This window comes from Arachis stenosperma, chromosome 1 (genome assembly GCF_014773155.1).
Source record: "Arachis stenosperma cultivar V10309 chromosome 1, arast.V10309.gnm1.PFL2, whole genome shotgun sequence".
Taxonomy (NCBI): domain Eukaryota; kingdom Viridiplantae; phylum Streptophyta; class Magnoliopsida; order Fabales; family Fabaceae; genus Arachis; species Arachis stenosperma.
Window position 1 is genome coordinate 100,153,080 of NC_080377.1, and position 18,319 is coordinate 100,171,398.

The 18,319-nt window shown below is 42.9% G+C and overlaps 2 non-coding genes across 2 annotated transcripts; both read right to left on the reverse strand.

Moving 5' to 3' along the window:
- Positions 1 to 282: 282 nt before the first annotated feature.
- On the reverse strand, positions 283 to 390 carry LOC130956151 (small nucleolar RNA R71). The gene has a single exon (XR_009077021.1). It is a non-coding gene; the product is annotated as a small nucleolar RNA R71 (small nucleolar RNA).
- Positions 391 to 17,617: 17,227 nt separating this feature from the next.
- LOC130951451 (small nucleolar RNA R71) lies at positions 17,618 to 17,725 on the reverse strand. Its single transcript, XR_009073978.1, has one exon. It is a non-coding gene; the product is annotated as a small nucleolar RNA R71 (small nucleolar RNA).
- Between the last annotated feature and the right edge of the window lie 594 nt (positions 17,726 to 18,319).

The window sequence follows — 18,319 nt, forward strand, 5'->3', positions numbered from 1 at the left end:
GAGCTTAAGCCTCAATTAGTTTCTCTAATGCAACAGAATTGCAAGTTCCATGGACTTCCATTGGAAGATCCTCATCAGTTCTTAGCTGAATTCTTGCAAATCTGTGACACTGTCAAGACTAATGGGGTTGACCCTGAGGTCTACAGACTTATGCTATTCCCTTTTGCTGTAAGAGACAGAGCTAGAACATGGTTGGACTCACAACCTAAAGAAAGCCTGGACTCATGGGAAAAGCTAGTCAATGCCTTTCTGGCCAAGTTCTTTCCACCTCAAAAATTGAGTAAGCTTAGAGTGGAAGTCCAAACCTTCAGACAGAAGGATGGAGAATCCCTCTATGAAGCTTGGGAAAGATACAAACAATTGATCAGAAAATGTCCTTCTGACATGCTTTCTGAATGGAGCATCATAGGTATTTTCTATGATGGTCTCTCTGAACTATCCAAGATGTCTTTGGATAGCTCTGCTGGGGGATCTCTTCATCTGAAGAAGACGCCTACAGAAGCTCAAGAACTAATTGAAATGGTTGCAAATAACCAATTCATGTACACTTCTGAAAGGAATCCTGTGAACAATGGGACAAATCAGAAGAAAGGAGTTCTTGAGATTGATACTCTGAATGCCATTCTGGCTCAGAACAAGATATTGACTCAACAAGTCAATTTGATTTCTCAAAGTCTGTCTGGAATGCAAAATGCACCAAGCAGTACTAAGGATGCTTCATCTGAAGAAGAAGCCTATGATCCTGAGAACCCTTCAATGGAAGAGGTGAATTACCTAGGAGAACCCTATGGAAACACCTATAATTCTTCATGGAGAAATCATCCAAATTTCTCATGGAAGGATCAACAGAGACCTCAACAAGGTTTCAACAACAATAATGGTGGAAGAAACAGGTTTAGCAATGGCAAGCCTTTTCCATCATCTTCTCAGCAACAGACAGAGAATTCTAAGCAGAACCACTCTGACTTAGCAACCATGGTCTCTGATCTAATCAAAACCACTCAAAGTTTCATGACTGAAACAAGGTCCTCCATTAGGAATTTGGAGGCACAAGTGGGACAGCTGAGTAAGAAAATTACTGAACTCCCTCCTAGTACTCTTCCAAGCAATACAGAAGAAAATCCAAAAGGAGAGTGCAAGGCCATCAACATGGCCGAATTTGGAGAGGAAGGAGAGGAAGTGAACGCCACTGAGGAAGACCTCAATGGACGTCCACTGGCCTCCACTGAGTTCCCCAATGAGGAACCATGGGAATCTGAGGCTCAAAATGAGACCATAGAGATTCCATTGGACTTGCTTCTGCCTTTCATGAGCTCTGATGAGTATTCTTCCTCTGAAGAGGATGAGTATGTCACTGAAGAGCAAGTTGCTAAATACCTTGGAGCAATCATGAAGCTAAATGACAAGTTATTTGGAAATGAGACTTGGGAGAACAAACCTCCTTTGCTCACTAAAGAACTGGATGACTTGTCTAGGCAGAAATTACCTCAAAAGAGACAAGATCCTGGGAAGTTTTCAATACCTTGTACCATAGGCACCATGACCTTCAAGAAGGCTCTGTGTGACTTAGGGTCAGGTGTAAACCTCATGCCTCTCTCTGTAATGGAGAAGCTAGGGATCTTTGAGGTTCAAGCTGCAAGAATCTCACTAGAGATGGCAGACAATTCAAGAAAACAAGCTTATGGACTTGTAGAGGATGTTTTGGTGAAGATTGAAGACCACTACATCCCTGCTGATTTCATAGTCCTAGAGACTGGGAAGTGCATGGATGAATCCATCATCCTTGGCAGACCCTTCCTAGCCACAGCAAAGGCTGTGATTGATGTTGATGGAGGTGAACTGATCATTCAAGTGAATGAAGAATCCTTTGTGTTTAAGGCTCAAGGATATCCCTCTGTCACCACGGAGAGGAAGCATGAAGAGCTTCTCTCAAATCAGAGTCAAACAGAGCCCCCACAGTCAAACTCTAAGTTTGGTGTTGGGAGGCCACAACCAAACTCTAAGTTTGGTGTTGAACCCCCACATTCAAACTCTAAGTTTGGTGTTGGGAGGTTCCAACATTGCTCTGAGCATTTGTGAGGCTCCATGAGAGCCCACTGTCAAGCTACTGACATTAAAGAAGCGCTTGTTGGGAGGCAACCCAATGTTATATTTTATCCATTTTCCGTTGTTATTTTATGTTTTCTGTAGGTTGATGATCATGAGAAGTCACAAAATCAATTGAAAAAGCAAAAACAGAATGAAAAACAGGAAGAAAAATAGCACACCCTGGAGGAAGAACCTACTGGCGTTTAAACGCCAGTAAGGCTAGCAGATGGGCGTTTAACGCCCAGTCTGGCACCTTTCTAGGCGTTTAACGCCAGAAAGGGGCACCAGACTGGCGTTAAACGCCAGGAAAGGGCAAGAACCTGGCGTTAAATGCCAGAAATGGGCACCAGCCCGGCGTTTAACGCCAGAATTGGCTCAACACGCATTTTTGCATGCCATTTGGTGCAGGGATGACTTTTCCTTGACACCTCAGGATCTGTGGACCCCACAGGATCCCCAAAAACCCTTCACCTATCAAATCCCATCTTTCTCTTCACCACTCACATCCATCCTTCATAAAACCCCACCTACCTCACCCTTCAAATTCAAACCACTTTCCCCCCCAAACCCACCCATACATGACCGAACCATGAGCCCCCCTCTCCTATATAAACCCTTCTTCACTCCTTCATTTTCACACAACCTAAACACCACTTCTCCCCCTCTTTGGCCGAACACAAAGCCATTCCCTTCTTCCTCATTTCTTCTTCTTCTACTCTCTTCTTTCTTCTTTTGCTCGAGGACGAGCAAACCTTTTAAGTTTGGTGTGGTAAAAGCGTTGCTTTTCGTTTTTCCATAACCATTTATGGCATCCAAGGCCAGAGAAACCTCTAGAAAGAGGAAAGGGAAGGCAAAAGCTTCCACCTCCGAGTCATGGGAGATGAAGAGATTCATCTCAAGGGTGCATCAAGACCACTTCTATGAAGTTGTGGCCTTGAAGAAGGTGATCCCTAAGGTCCCTTTCAAACTCAAAAAGGGTCAACTTTGATCAAAGGTTGGACCAAGTCCTCACAGACATTTGTGAAGAGGGCACTCAATGGAAGAGAAACTTAAGAGGGAAGCCAGTTCAACTGAGAAAGCATGACCTCAAGCCCATCACTAAGAAAATGATGGAGCAAACAAGAGACCCCTCTCATCATGAGATCTCTGAGATGCCTCAAGGGATGCACTTTCCTCCACAAGACTATTGGGAGCAAATTAACACCTCCCTAGGAGAATTGAGTTCCAACATGGGACAACTAAGGGTGGAACACCAAGAACATTTCATCCTCTTCCATGAAATTAGAGAAGATCAAAGAATTATAAGAGAGGAGCAACAAAGACAAGGAAGAGACATTGAGGATCTCAAGCACTCCATAAGACCTTCAAGAGGAAGAACAAGCCGCCATCACTAAGGTGGACCCGTTCTTTAATCTCCTTGTTCTTTATTTTTCTGTTTTTCGAAATTTTCATGCTTATGTTTGACTATGTTTGTGTCTTGTGATCATTAGTGTCTATGCCTAAAAGTTATGAATGTCCTATGAATCCATCACCTCTCTTAAATAAAAAATTTGTTCTTAATTGGAAAAGATAAGAATTGCATGAATTTTGAATTTTATAACAGTTTGATTATTTTGATGTGGTGGCAACACTTTTGTTTTCTGAATGTATGCTTAAACAGTGCATATGTCTTTTGAATTTGTGGTTCATGAATGTTGGCTTTTGAAAGAATGATGAAAAAGGAGACATGTTACTGAGGATCTGAAAAATCATTAAAATGATTCTTGAAGCAAGAAAAAGCAGTGAATATAAAAAAAAAGAGAGAAGAAGCGAAAAAAAAAAAGAGAAAAAGAACGAAAAGAAAAAAAAAGAAAAAGAGGGGAGAAAGAGAAAAAGAAAGAAAAAGAAAGAAATAAAGTTGTGATCCAAGGCAAAAAGAGTGTGCTTAAGAACCCTGGACACCTCTAGTTGGGGACTCTAGCAAAGCTGAGTCACAATCTGAAAAGGTTCACCCAATTATGTGTCTGTGGCATATATGTATCCGGTGGTAATACTGGAAGACAGAGTGCTTTGGGCCACAGCCAAGACTCAATAAGTAGCTATGTTCAAGAATCATCATACTTAGCTAGGAGAATCAATAACACTATCTGGATTCTGAGTTCCTAAAGAAGCCAATCATTCTGAGTTTCAAAGGATAGAGTAAGATGCCAAAACTGTTCAGAGGCAAAAAGCTAAAAGCCCCGCTCATCTAATTAATACTGATCTTCATAGATGTTTTTGGAATTCATTGCATATTCTCTTCTTTTTATCTTATTTGATTTTCAGTTGCTTGAGGACAAGCAACAATTTAAGTTTGGTGTTGTGATGAGCGGATAATTTGTACGCTTTTTGGCATTATTTTTAGTATGTTTTTAGTATGATCTAGTTAGTTTTTAGTATATTTTTATTAGTTTTTAGTTAAAATTCACTTTTCTGGACTTTACTATGAGCTTGTGTGTTTTTCTGTGATTTCAGGTATTTTCTAGCTGAAATTGAGGGATCTGAGCAAAAATCTGATTCAGAGACTGAAAAGGACTGCAGATGCTGTTGGATTCTGACCTCCCTGCACTCGAAGTGGATTTTCTGGAGCTACAGAAGCCCAATTGGCTCGCTCTCAACGGCGTTGGAAAGTAGACATCCTGGGCTTTCCAGCAATATATGATAGTCCATACTTTGCCCAAGATTTGATGGCCCAAACCGGCGTTCAAAGTCACCCTCAGAATTCTCAGCGTTAAACGCCGGAACTGGCACCAAAATGGGAGTTAAACGCCCAAACTGGCATAAAAGCTGGCGTTTAACTCCAAGAAGAGTCTCTACACGAAAATGCTTCAATGCTCAGCCCAAGCACACACCAAGTGGGCCCGGAAGTGGATTTTTATGTCATTTACTCATCTCTGTACACCCTAGGCTACTAGTTCCCTATAAGTAGGACCTTTTACTATTGTATTTTAATCTTTCAATCTTAGAACCTGTTCCGAGGGTAACCTGAAACTGTAGGTCGATCTCGGACGAGATCTTCTGTGCTGGTCGGAGCTGTTGTGTCCGACTTGTTGATGGTGGTCGGAGCCGCCGCGTCCGACTTGTAGATGGTGGCCAGAGCTGCCGCGTCCGACTTGTTGGACTGGTTGCACTGCTGATCCTTCGTCACCGGAGGGTGGGGGGTACCTGCAAGAGACTCCAATGCTTAAGTTAGCATGGGTATTAAACAGGTTTTATGTAGAATCAGAGTATGAGTTATACCTGGGTGCTCCAGTGTATTTATGATGGTAAGATGTGGCCTCCTGTGGATAAGATAAGTTTAGTTATCTTTATCTTATCTTTATCTTATCTTTAAGTGAGGTCATCATATCTTTCAAGGGAACCGCCTTTATCTTTCTGGGTTTTAGCTGCCTTTAGATTGGGCTGTGTTCCTTCGTTTTGGGCCTGCTTTAGGCTCCTTTGGCGAGTTGGCCGAGCTCTTTGAGAAGAGGTCGGGCATTTAGCCGAGCTCTTTGAGAAGAGGTCGGGCATTTAGCCGAGCTCTAGAAGAGGTCGGGCATTTAGCCGAGCTCTAGAAGAGGTCGGATAGTCTGACCTGAAGAGGTCGGTCGGCTTGTCGCTAAACATCCCGGGTCGGACAGGTTGACCCAGGGTATGAACAGTGCCCCTGCTTGAGTTCGATCTTTCCATGAGATCATGCTTTTCAGAGCTTCGATCTCTTTGGAAGTCGTGCTCGAGCATCTGTCTGGCTTTGATTCTTCATTGCTTTGAAATCTTTTGCAGATTTTCTAGAGGTTTGGTACTTCACAGTCCGTCCTCTTTTGAGTAGTAGTGTGGGTTTTCTACCCTTGCCTTCTGGATCACACCTTGCTTTTGTGTTGACAACCCTCTGCTTTGGTGAAGTTATCCTTGCGGCTTGATATCCGAACTCTTAGTGACTTGTCTGATGACTTTTTAGTGTTCTTTGTATAGAACCTTTTTAGTCTCGGATGACGTACGTAGCCCTGTTTGAGATTGTGCCTTCTTTGAGTGGAATTGTATCCCTTTTAGCTAAGCACTTTTGAGCCTTAAGGTTTTTTCTTAACCTTTTGGCTTGTTCTTTTTTGAGATTGTATTTGCGCCTCTTCTTAGCTGACGTCGACCTGTACGACTTTGCCCCTGCTTGAGTTCGATCTTTCCGTGAGATCGTGCTCTCATTGGGGGAAGTCGTACTCAAGCATCCTGACTTTGGTCGATCTTGAGTAGTTTTATCTTGTGCGAGTTTGGCATTGCCTTTTTTAGTTTGTTTGAGAGGTCTTTTCAGCCTTCTTCCGACTTGTTTGTCTTCACTGTTCGGGCTTTTTAGTCATAATCCAACAACTTTTTAGGTATAGTTCCTGATGGGAAACCTTTTATAGTCTGTTTGGATGACTTTTTAGCGCCGTTTTGATTTGTGCTTTTGCCTTTTAAGTAGTGTCTTTTTTCAAGACTTCGTACCTTTTAGCAAAGCATTCCTGGCATTCCTCTGGCCATTGCGAGATGTCTTTGTCTCCTTTGTGGATCTTTGTAGAGTGTCGGTATTTTGTTGTCCGACCTCTTTTGATCACTGCCGGTTTTGTCCACTTCCTGCTTGGTTGAGGTGGTCCTTGGGGCTAACTTGTCCGACGATTTTTTAGTGTTCTTTGGTAGAACCTTTTTAGTTGGTCTGAACAATTTTGATAGCCTTGTCATGGAGCCGTGGCTTTTTGGGCAAAGCTATGTCCCTTTTAGCGCACGCTTTTCGTTGGTCCAATTTCTCGTGTCGACGAGCTGTAGCTTTCGTTGGTCCGACTTCTTGTCGGTCCAAGCTGTGGTTTTCGTTGGTCCGACTTCTTCCTGTCGGTCCAAGCTGTAGCTTTTGTTTGGTCCGACTTTTTCTTGTTGTCGCTTCTAAGTTATTTCTAGTAATCCTCTTTATTGGACCTCTGTCAGGTCTCTTTCAGGGATTACTTTTTATAACTTTTTGTTTATGGGACGACTTCTTTACGTCAGTCCCTTCTCCAAGTTATTTTTGTAATCCTCTTTCTTGGACCTTTGTCAGATCTCTTTCAGGGATTACTTTTATAACTTGTCCGTTGTAGGAGACCGACTTCTTTATGTCGATCTCTTCTAAGTTATTTCGTAACCCTCTTTCTTGGACCTTTGCCAGGTCTCTTTCAGGGATTACTTTTTATAACTTTTTGTTTATGGGACGACTTCTTTACGTCAGTCCCTTCTCCAAGTTATTTTTGTAATCCTCTTTCTTGGACCTTTGTCAGATCTCTTTCAGGGATTACTTTTATAACTTGTCTGTTGTAGGAGACCGACTTCTTTATGTCGATCTCTTCTAAGTTATTTCGTAACCCTCTTTCTTGGACCTTTGCCAGGTCTCTTTCAGGGATTACTTTTTATAACTTTTTGTTTATGGGACGACTTCTTTACGTCAGTCCCTTCTCCAAGTTATTTTTGTAATCCTCTTTCTTGGACCTTTGTCAGATCTCTTTCAGGGATTACTTTTATAACTTGTCTGTTGTAGGAGACCGACTTCTTTATGTCGATCTCTTCTAAGTTATTTCGTAACCCTCTTTCTTGGACCTTTGCCAGGTCTCTTTCAGGGATTACTTTTTATAACTTTTTGTTTATGGGACGACTTCTTTACGTCAGTCCCTTCTCCAAGTTATTTTTGTAATCCTCTTTCTTGGACCTTTGTCAGATCTCTTTCAGGGATTACTTTTATAACTTGTCTGTTGTAGGAGACCGACTTCTTTATGTCGATCTCTTCTAAGTTATTTCGTAAATCAATCGGAAGGGTGATTCCCCCGTGGTGAAGTGTGGAGTTGTCCGATATGCCCATAGGACTTGTGGGAGCTCTTCAGCCCAAGCTCCCTTTGTGTCCTTTAGTCTCCGTTTTAACCTAGCTAGTATGATTTTGTTGGCAGCTTCTGCTTGTCCATTGGCTTGTGGGTGTTCTACGGATGTGAATTGGTGCTTTATTTTCAAGTTAGCCACTCTTTTCTTGAAACCTGTGTCCGTGAATTGAGTGTCATTGTTTGTGGTGATGGAGTAAGAAACCCCAAACCTTGTAATAATGTTCTTGTACAAGAATTTCTGACTTCTTTGAGCAGTGGCATTAGCTAGGAGCTCTGCCTCAATCCATTTTGTGAAGTAATCCACCCCTACAATGAGGAACTTGACTTGTCCCGATCCTTGGAAAAATAGTCCGAGGAGGTCGAGTCCCCTCTTTGCGAACGGCCAAGGTGATGTTACACTGATGAGCTCCTCTGGTGGGGCAATGTGGAAGTTGGCATGCTTTTTGATGTAAAGCTTTGACTTTGTATTTGGGTTTTTGCTCTGTTGTTGCCTCCAAAGGGTGCCCTTGGACTTTTGTGTGAGTCCTGGGGTTTCCCTTTTACTGCCACGTCTGTCACTTTATGTTTTACTGTTATTGTCCGAGTTGTTTCCTTATTTGCCCGAGTTGTTTGGTAGTAATTCCATAGTCGACCTATGTCTTTGAGATGTCTACTAAGATCCCAGACAGCGTGTCTGATTAGCTGGATTTCATAGTTCAAATGCGTGTTACTGTGGCTGACCCTGAGTACATCCCTTATACCGCCTTCGAGACCGATTTGTTGTGGTCTTGTAATGTAGCTCGGATGAGGCTTCTGTTATTGCCCCTTGGTTGGCTAGTTTTGAAAATGCATCAGCTCGGGCATTCTGCTCTCAAGGTATGTGTCGGACCTCATATCCCTGAATTGTCCGAGCTGTTGGTGCTGGCTGGTTTTGAAAATGCATAGGCTCGGGCATTCTATGTGTCGGGCTTCATTTTTCTCCGATTTGTCCGAGTTGTTGGTGCTGGCTGCATTAGCTCGGGCATTCTATGTGTCAGACTTCATTTTCCCCGATTTGTCCGAGCTATTTTCTGTTTTTGTCCAGAGTCCCCCGAATTGTCCGAGATGTTCTCTGGTTTTGTCCAAGGTCTCCCGAATTATCCGAGCTGTCCTCTGTAGGATTCTTCCAGCTAAGTTTGTTTTCTGCAGGATGCCCTTTATTGGCTTGTTGGTTGGAACTCTGATAGTGTGAGCTTGAAAGTATGGGTGGAGTCGTCGAGAGGTGAGTATGAGGGTGTAGGCGAACTTTTTCTATCTGTTGATAGGTTAGTTCGGTCCCTTGTAAAGCTTTGCTGATGAAGTAGACGGGTTATTTCCCACTTTCGTCTTCTTTGACTAGTGCTGAGGCTATTGTCTGACTTCCCACTGCGAGGTATAATGAGTTCTTCACTTTCCCGTGGTCTGGAAAGGATGGGTGGTTGCCCCAAGAATTTTGAAATCTCGGAAGGCTTGTTCGTACTCCGTTGTCCTTTTCAACTCGTCCGACCTCCTTGGTGTGAGGTGGACGTTCAACTCGTCCGACCTCTTTGGTGTGAGGTAGATGTTTAACTCGTTCGACCTCTTTGGTATGAGGTGGACCTTCAACTCGTCCGACCTCTTGGTTGTGAGGTGGACCTTCAACTTGTCCGACCTCTTTGGTGTGAGGTGGACCTTCAACTCGTCCGACCTCTTGGTTGTGAGGTGGACCTTCAACTTGTCCGACCTCTTTGGTGTGAGGTGGACCTTCAATTTGCCCGACATCTTCGGTGTGAGGTGGACCTTCAACTTGTCCGACCTCTTTGGTGTGAGGTAGACCTTCAACTTGTCCGACCTCTTTGGTGTGAGGTGGACCTTCAATTTGCCCGACATCTTCGGTGTGAGGTGGACCTTCAACTTGTCCGACCTCTTTGGTGTGAGGTAGACTTTCAACTTGTCCAACCTCTTTGGTGTGAGGTGGACCTTCAATTTGCCCGACATCTTCGGTGTGAGGTGGACCTTCAACTTGTCCGACCTCTTTGGTGTGAGGTAGACCTTCAACTTGTCCGACCTCTTTGGTGTGAGGTGGACCTTCAATTTGTCCGACCTCTTTGGTGTGAGGTGGAGCTTAAACTCGCCCGACATCTTCAGTGTGAGGTGGACCTTAACTCGCCCGACCTCTTCCGTGTGAGGTGGACCTTCAACTTGTCCGACCTCTTTGGTGTGAGGTGGACCTTCAATTCGCCCGACATCTTCGGTGTGAGGTGGACCTTCAACTTGTCCGACCTCTTTGGTGTGAGGTGGAGCTTAAACTCGCCCGACATCTTCAGTGTGAGGTGGACCTTCAACTCGCCCGACCTCTTCGGTGTGAGGTGGACCTTCAACCTGGCCAATTCTTTGTTATGAGGTGGGCCTTCAACTCGTCCGACCTCTTTCTCCTTTTTGCTTTTGATTGGGCGAGGTGGTGGGATCTTCTCCGATTGATCTTCTCTTTTCTTGGACTCTTTATCCTTGTCCCGTGGTGGGTTAGGAGAATTCGGTTTTTTAGCTTTCTCCTAGTCGAGAGTTCTCTTCCATGTTGATGTATTTCTGTTCCCGTTCCTGTACCTCGTTCAGAGATGTTGGGTGCTTCTTGGATATTGAGTGGCTGAGAGGTCCTTCTCTTAGGCCATTGATGAGTCCCATGATGGCCGCTTTTGTTGGAAGACTTTGTATGTCAAGGCATGCGTTGTTGAATCTTTCCATGTAGCTGTGAAGGCTTTTCTGATCTCCTTGTTTAATTCCCAGCAAGCTTGAAGTGTGTTTGGCTTTATCCTTCTGGATGGAGAACCTGGCGAGGAATCTTCTTAACAAGGTCGTCAAACTTGTGATGGATCTTGGAGACAAACTGTCGAAGCACCATATTGCTGTCTTCGTTAGAGTAGTCGGGAATACTTTGCATCGAATGGCGTCCGATGTGTCGGTGAGGTACATTCTTCTGAAATTACTGAGATGATGGCTTGGATCCAAGGTGCCGCCGTACGGGATCATGTCGGGAGCCTTGAAGTCCTTTGGGACTTTAGCTTTCATGATATCTTTGGTGAATGGGTCTTGATCTTTATAGGGGCTGTCTTCGTGACCGGATCGAGTTGTTTTTGGCCTTGAGATCTGCTTCGAGTTTTAGGAGCTTGTCCTTTAACTCGTGGCATCACCTAACTTCCCTTCGTAGGTCTTTCTCAGCTTCTTGTTGATGTTCCACCTTTTTTTTCGAGTTGCTTTAAGCGATTTTGAAGTGCCTCCATAGCCTCCTCTTTTGGCGAATTCTCGCCTTTGGTGGGTTGAAGAGTATCTTTTTGGTGTAGTATCCGCGTCTTTGTGCGGTGTTCTATCCTCTAGATCTGAATCATGGTCGTTGTCATGGTTGTCCGCCATGGTGATGGGATGACTTCCAGGGTCCCCGGCAACGGCGCCAATGTTCCGAGGGTAACCTGAAACTGTAGGTCGATCTCGGACGAGATCTTCTGTGCTGGTCGGAGCTGTTGTGTCCGACTTGTTGATGGTGGTCGGAGCCGCCGCGTCCGACTTGTAGATGGTGGCCAGAGCTGCCGCGTCCGACTTGTTGGACTGGTTGCACTGCTGATCCTTCGTCACCGGAGGGTGGGGGGTACCTGCAAGAGACTCCAATGCTTAAGTTAGCATGGGTATTAAACAGGTTTTATGTAGAATCAGAGTATGAGTTATACCTGGGTGCTCCAGTGTATTTATAATGGTGAGATGTGGCCTCCTGTGGATAAGATAAGTTTAGTTATCTTTATCTTATCTTTATCTTATCTTTAAGTGAGGTCATCATATCTTTCAAGGGAACCGCCTTTATCTTTCTGGGTTTTAGCTGCCTTTAGATTGGGCTGTGTTCCTTCGTTTTGGGCCTGCTTTAGGCTCCTTTGGCGAGTTGGCCGAGCTCTTTGAGAAGAGGTCGGGCATTTAGCCGAGCTCTTTGAGAAGAGGTCGGGCATTTAGCCGAGCTCTAGAAGAGGTCGGGCATTTAGCCGAGCTCTAGAAGAGGTCGGATAGTCTGACCTGAAGAGGTCGGTCGGCTTGTCGCTAAACATCCCGGGTCGGACAGGTTGACCCAGGGTATGAACAGAACCTTTTGATCATGTTTTTATGATTGAACCCTCTTTGGGAGGCTGGGCTCACGGACATGCCTAGACCTTGTTCTTATGTATTTTCAACGGTGGAGTTTCTACACACCATAGATTAAGGTGTGGAGCTCTGCTGTACCTCGAGTATTAATGCAATTACTATTGTTCTTCTATTCAATTCCACTTGTTTTTGTTCTAAGATATAACTTGTTCTTCAACTTGATGAATGTGATGATCCGTGACACTCATCATCATTCTCACCTATGAACGTGTGACTGACAACCACCTCCGTTCTACCTTAGATTGGGTGAATATCTCTTGGATTCCTGATACACGATGCATGGTTGATCGCCTGACAACCGAGCGCTCGCCTGACAAACGAGCCAGCCATTCCGTGAGATCAGAGTCTTCGTGGTATAGGCAAGAACTGATGGCGGCATTCAAGAGAATCCGGAAGGTCTAACCTTGTCTGTGGTATTCTGAGTAGGATTCAATGATTGAATGACTGTGACGTGCTTCAAACTCCTGAGGGCGGGGCGTTAGTGACAGACGCAAAAGAATCACTGGATTCTATTCCGGCCTGATCGAGAACCGACAGATGGATAGCCGTGCCGTGACAGGGTGCGTTGAACATTTCCACTGAGAGGATGGGAGGTAGCCACTGACAACGGTGAAACCCTTGCATAAGCTTGCCATGGAAAGGAGTAAGAAGGATTGGATGAAGACAATAGGAAAGCAGAGAGACGGAAGGGACCAAGCATCCTCATACGCTTATCTGAAATTCCTACCAATGAATTACATAAGTATCTCTATCTTTATCTTTATGTTTTATTCATCATCTATACCCATTTGAGTCTGCCTGACTAAGATTTACAAGGTGACCATAGCTTGCTTCATACCAACAATCTCCGTGGGATCGACCCTTACTCGCGTAAGGTTTATTACTTGGACAACCCAGTGCACTTGCTGGTTAGTTGTGTGGAGTTGTGATAAAGAGTTGAGATTGCAATGAGCGTACCATGTTGATGGCGCCATTGATGATCACAATTTCGTGCACCACTTGCCATTCGGCCATGCCTGAACCTTTCACTTATGTATTTTCAACGATGGAGTTTATACACACTATAGATTAAGGGTGTGGAGCTCTGCTGTACCTCAAGCTTTAATGCAATTACTATTATTTTCTATTCAATTCTCTTTATTCCTATTCTAAGATATTCGTTGCACTTCAACTTGATGAATGTGATGATCCGTGACACTCATCATCATTCTCACCTATGAACGCGCGTGACTGACAACCACTTCCGTTCTACCTTAGACCGGGTGCATATCTCTTGGATTCCTTAATCAGAATCTTCGTGGTATAAGCTAGAATTGATGGCGGCATTCATGGGAATCCGGAAAGTCTAACCTTGTCTGTGGTATTCCGAGTAGGATTCCGGGATTGAATGAATGTGACGAGCTTCAAACTCCTGAAGGCTGGGCGTTAGTGTCAGACGCAAAAGAATCAAGGGATTCTATTCCAACCTGATTGAGAACCGACAGATGATTAGCCGTGCTGTGATAGAGCATTTGGACTTTTTTCACTGAGAGGATGGGATGTAGCCATTGACAACGGTGATGCCCTACATACAGCTTGCCATGAAAAGGAGTAAGAGGGATTGAAGGAAGAAGTAGGAAAGTAGAAAAAGAAAGGGCACTGATGAGCGGATAATTTGTATACTTTTTGGCACTGTTTTTAGTATATTTTTAGTATGATCTAGTTAGTTTTTAGTATATTTTTATTAGTTTTTAGTTAAAATTCACTTTTCTGGACTTTACTATGAGTTTGTGTGTTTTTCTGTGATTTCAGGTATTTTCTGGCTGAAATTGAGGGACCTGAGCAAAAATCTGATCCAGAGACTCAAAAGGACTGCAGATGCTGTTGGATTCTGACCTCCCTGCACTCGAAGTGGATTTTCTGGAGCTACAGAAGCCCAATTGGCGCGCTCTTAACGGCGTTGGAAAGTAGACATCCTGGGCTTTCCAGCAATATATAATAGTCCATACTTTGCCCAAGATTTGATGGCCCAAACCGGCGTTCAAAGTCACCTCAAGAAATTCCAGCGTTAAACGCCGGAACTGGCACCTAATTGGGAGTTAAACGCCCAAACTGGCACTAAAGCTGGCGTTTAACTCCAAGGAGAGTCTCTACACGAAATTTCTTCATTGCTCAGCCCAAGCACACATCAAGTGGGCCCGGAAGTGGATTTTTATGTCATTTACTCATCTTTGTACACCTTAGGCTACTAGTTATCTATAAGTAGGACCTTTTACTATTGTATTGAGATGGAGAGAATCTTTTGATCATGTTTTTATGATTGAACCCTCTTTGGGAGGCTGGCCATTCGGCCATGCCTAGACCTTGTTCTTATGTATTTTCAACGGTGGAGTTTCTACACACCATAGATTAAGATGTGGAGCTCTGCTGTACCTCGAGTATTAATGCAATTACTATTGTTCTTCCATTCAATTCCGCTTATTCTTTGTCCAAGATATCACTTGTTCTTCAACATGATGAAGGTGATGATTGACGCCCATCACCATTCTCACCCATGAACAAGGTGACTGACAACCATTCTTGTTCTACAAGCATCTGAGGCTTAGTGAATATCTCTTGGATTCCTGATTGCACGATGCATGGTTGATCGCCTGACAACCGAGTGCTCGCCTGACAAACGAGCCAACCATTCCATGAGATCAGAGTCTTCGTGGTATAGGCAAGAACTGATGGCGGCATTCAAGAGAATCCGGAAGGTCTAACCTTGTCTGTGGTATTCTGAGTAGGATTCAATGATTGAATGACTGTGACATGCTTCAAACCTGTAACCTACTGGGCGTTAGTGACAGACGCAAAAGAGTGATTCTATTCCGGTAGGGGAGGGAACCAAACGGTGATTGGCAGTACTGTGACAGAGTGCGTGCATTAGCTTTCACTGCGCGGATGGGAGGTAGCTGCTGACAACAGTGAAACCCTACACGAGCTTGCCATGGAAAGGAGTAAGAAGGATTGGATGAAGGCAGTAGGAAAGCAGAGAGACGGAAGGGAAGGCATCTTCATACGCTTGTCTGAAGCTCTTACACCAATGATATACATAAGTATCACTATCCTTATCTTCTATGTTATTTTCGTTCATCATCATATACATTTGAGTTTGCCTGACTAAGATTTACAAGATGACCATAGCTTGCTTCAATGCTAACAATCTCCGTGGGATCGACCCTTACTCACGTAAGGTATTACTTGGACGACCCAGTGCACTTGCTGGTTAGTTGTGTGAAGTTGTAGTATTCACAATTTCGCGCACCAAGTTTTTGGCGCCGTTGCCGGGGATTGTTCAAGTTTTGAGCAAGCTTTTGGTAACAATGCCTGGGATTGTTCTAGTTTGGACAACTGACGGTTCATCTTGTTGCTTAGATTAGGTATTTATTTTTTTCGAAATTCTTGAAGATGAATTCTAGAGTTTCATGATGATTTGTTGAAATCTGGCTGGCTGAGAAGCCATGTCTAATCTGATTGGACCGAGGTTTCAACTTATCACCACAAGAGCTTGTTGATTTTCATCAATCTTGCTTTTGGAGCAGTGATCTGCTAAGATTTGGCTGACCTTTGGTCATGTCTAGTGTTTTGGACCGAAGCTTTCTTTGAAAGCTTGGCTGGCTGTGAAGCCATGTCTAATTCCTGGACCGGAGTCTTAGACTAGCATTGCACTGATTCCTGGAATTCTCATTAAGGATTTTGATACCTTTTCCCACTTAATTTTCGAAAAACACAAAAAAATTGCAAAATCATAAAAACCCAAAAATATTTGATGTTTCTTGTTTGAGTCTAGAGTCTCATCTTAAGTTTGGTGTCAAATGCATGTTTTGTTATATTTTTTCGAATTCATGCATATAGTTCTTTGTTTTGATCTTTGAATTCTTTTGGCTTGAGTGTTTCTGTGTCTCATATAGTGTCAGTAGTACACAAACTGCTAAGTTTGGTGTCTTGCATGCATTGTTATTTGATTCTTGTTGCATTTTGATTATTAAAAATCCAAAAATATTTTTAATTTATGCCTTTTCAAGTCAATAATACAAGGAATTGAAGATTCAGAACATACTGCAGAGGAATTATACAGAAAAAGCTGAGCATTCAAAAATGCCCAGTGAAGAAGGCAGACTGGCGTTTAAACGCCAGCCAGGGTACCTGGTTGGGCGTTTAACGCCCAAAGAGGTAGCATTTTGGGCGTTAAACGCCAGAATGTATACCATTCTGGGCGTTTAACGCCAGGATGGTGCTAGGGGGAAGATTTTGTTTTCAATTCAATTTTTTTTTCAAGTTTTCAAAGTTTTTCAAAATCAAATCTTTTTCAAATCATATCTTTTCAATCAAATGTTTTCAAAATCAATTTCTTTCCTTTTTCAAAGATACTTACTAACAATTAATGATTTGATTGAACATTTTTTGCCTTTTCTGTTAAGGAAGGTTTTATGTTTGAATCATATCTTTTCTTGTTAGGCAAGTCATTAATTTTAAAATCATATCCTTTCAAATTGTTTTCAAATCATATCTTTTAAAAAATGTTTTTCAAATCATATCCTCTCAATCACATCTTTTTAAAACCATAACTTTTCAATCAAATCTTTTTAACCTCATCTTTTTTCAAAATAATTTTCAATCAAATCTTTTTGATTTCTAATTTCAAAATCTTTTTCAAAAATCACTTGATTTCTTTTTCACATGTAATTTTCGAAAATTATCAATCAAATTTTCAAAATATTTTCAAAATCTTTTAATTGAATTTTCGAAAATTCTCTTCCCTCCTTCCCACATCCTTCTATTTATGGAGTACTACTCCTTCTTAATGCACAATTCGAACTCTAACTAACAAAGTTCGAATTCTTCTTCTCCTTCTTCTTTCTATTTCTCTTTTCCTCTGACACTTCAAGGAATCTCTATACTGTGACATAGAAGATTCCACATTTTCTTGTTCTCTTCTCTTTCATATGAGCAGGAGCAGAGACAAAGGCATTCTTGTCGAAGCTGATCCTGAACCTGAGAGGACCCTGAAGAGAAAGCTAAGAGAAGCCAAAGCACAACTCTCTTTAGAGGACCTGACCGAATTCTTCAAGGAAGAAGAACCCATGGCAGCCGAAAACAACAACAATGCCAACAATGCAAGGAAGGTGCTAGGTGACTTTACTGCACCTACTCCTGATTTCTATGGGAGAAGCATCTCTATCCCTGCCATTGGAGCAAACAACTTTGAGCTTAAGCCTCAATTAGTTTCTCTAATGCAACAGAATTGCAAGTTCCATGGACTTCCAATGGAAGATCCTCATCAGTTTTTAGCTGAATTCTTGCAAATCTGTGACACAGTCAAGACTAATGGGGTTGACCCTGAGGTCTATAGACTGATGCTATTCCCTTTTGCTGTAAGAGACAGAGCTAGGATATGGTTGGACTCTCAACCTAAAGAAAGCCTGGACTCTTGGGAAAAGCTAGTCAATGCCTTCTTGGCAAAGTTCTTTCCACCACAAAGATGGAGTAAGCTTAGAGTGGAAGTCCAAACCTTCAGACAGAAGGATGGAGAATCCCTCTATGAAGCTTGGGAAAGATACAAACAATTAATCAGAAGATGTCCTTCAGACATGCTTTCTGAATGGAGCATCATAGGTATTTTCTATGATGGTCTCTCTGAACTATCCAAGATGTCTTTGGATAGCTCTGCTGGAGGATCTCTTCATCTGAAGAAGACGCCTGCAGAAGCTCAAGAATTGATTGAAATGGTTGCAAATAACCAATTCATGTACACTTCTGAAAGGAATCCTGTGAACAATGGGACTAATCAGAAGAAAGGAGTTCTTGAGATTGACACTCTGAACGCCATTTTGGCTCAGAACAAGATATTGACTCAACAAGTCAATTTGATTTCTCAAAGTCTGTCTGGAATGCAAAATGCACCAAACAGTACTAAGGATGCTTCATCTGAGGAAGAAGCATATGACCCTGAGAACCCTTCAATGGAAGAGGTGAATTACCTAGGAGAACCCTATGGAAACACCTACAATTCTTCATGGAGAAATCACCCCAATTTCTCATGGAAGAATCAAGAGAGACCTCAACAAGGTTTCAATAACAATAATGGTGGAAGAAACAGGTTTAGCAATGGCAAGCCTTTTCCATCATCTTCTCAGCAACAGACAGAGAGTTCTAAGCAGAATACTTCTGACTTAGCAACAATGGTCTCT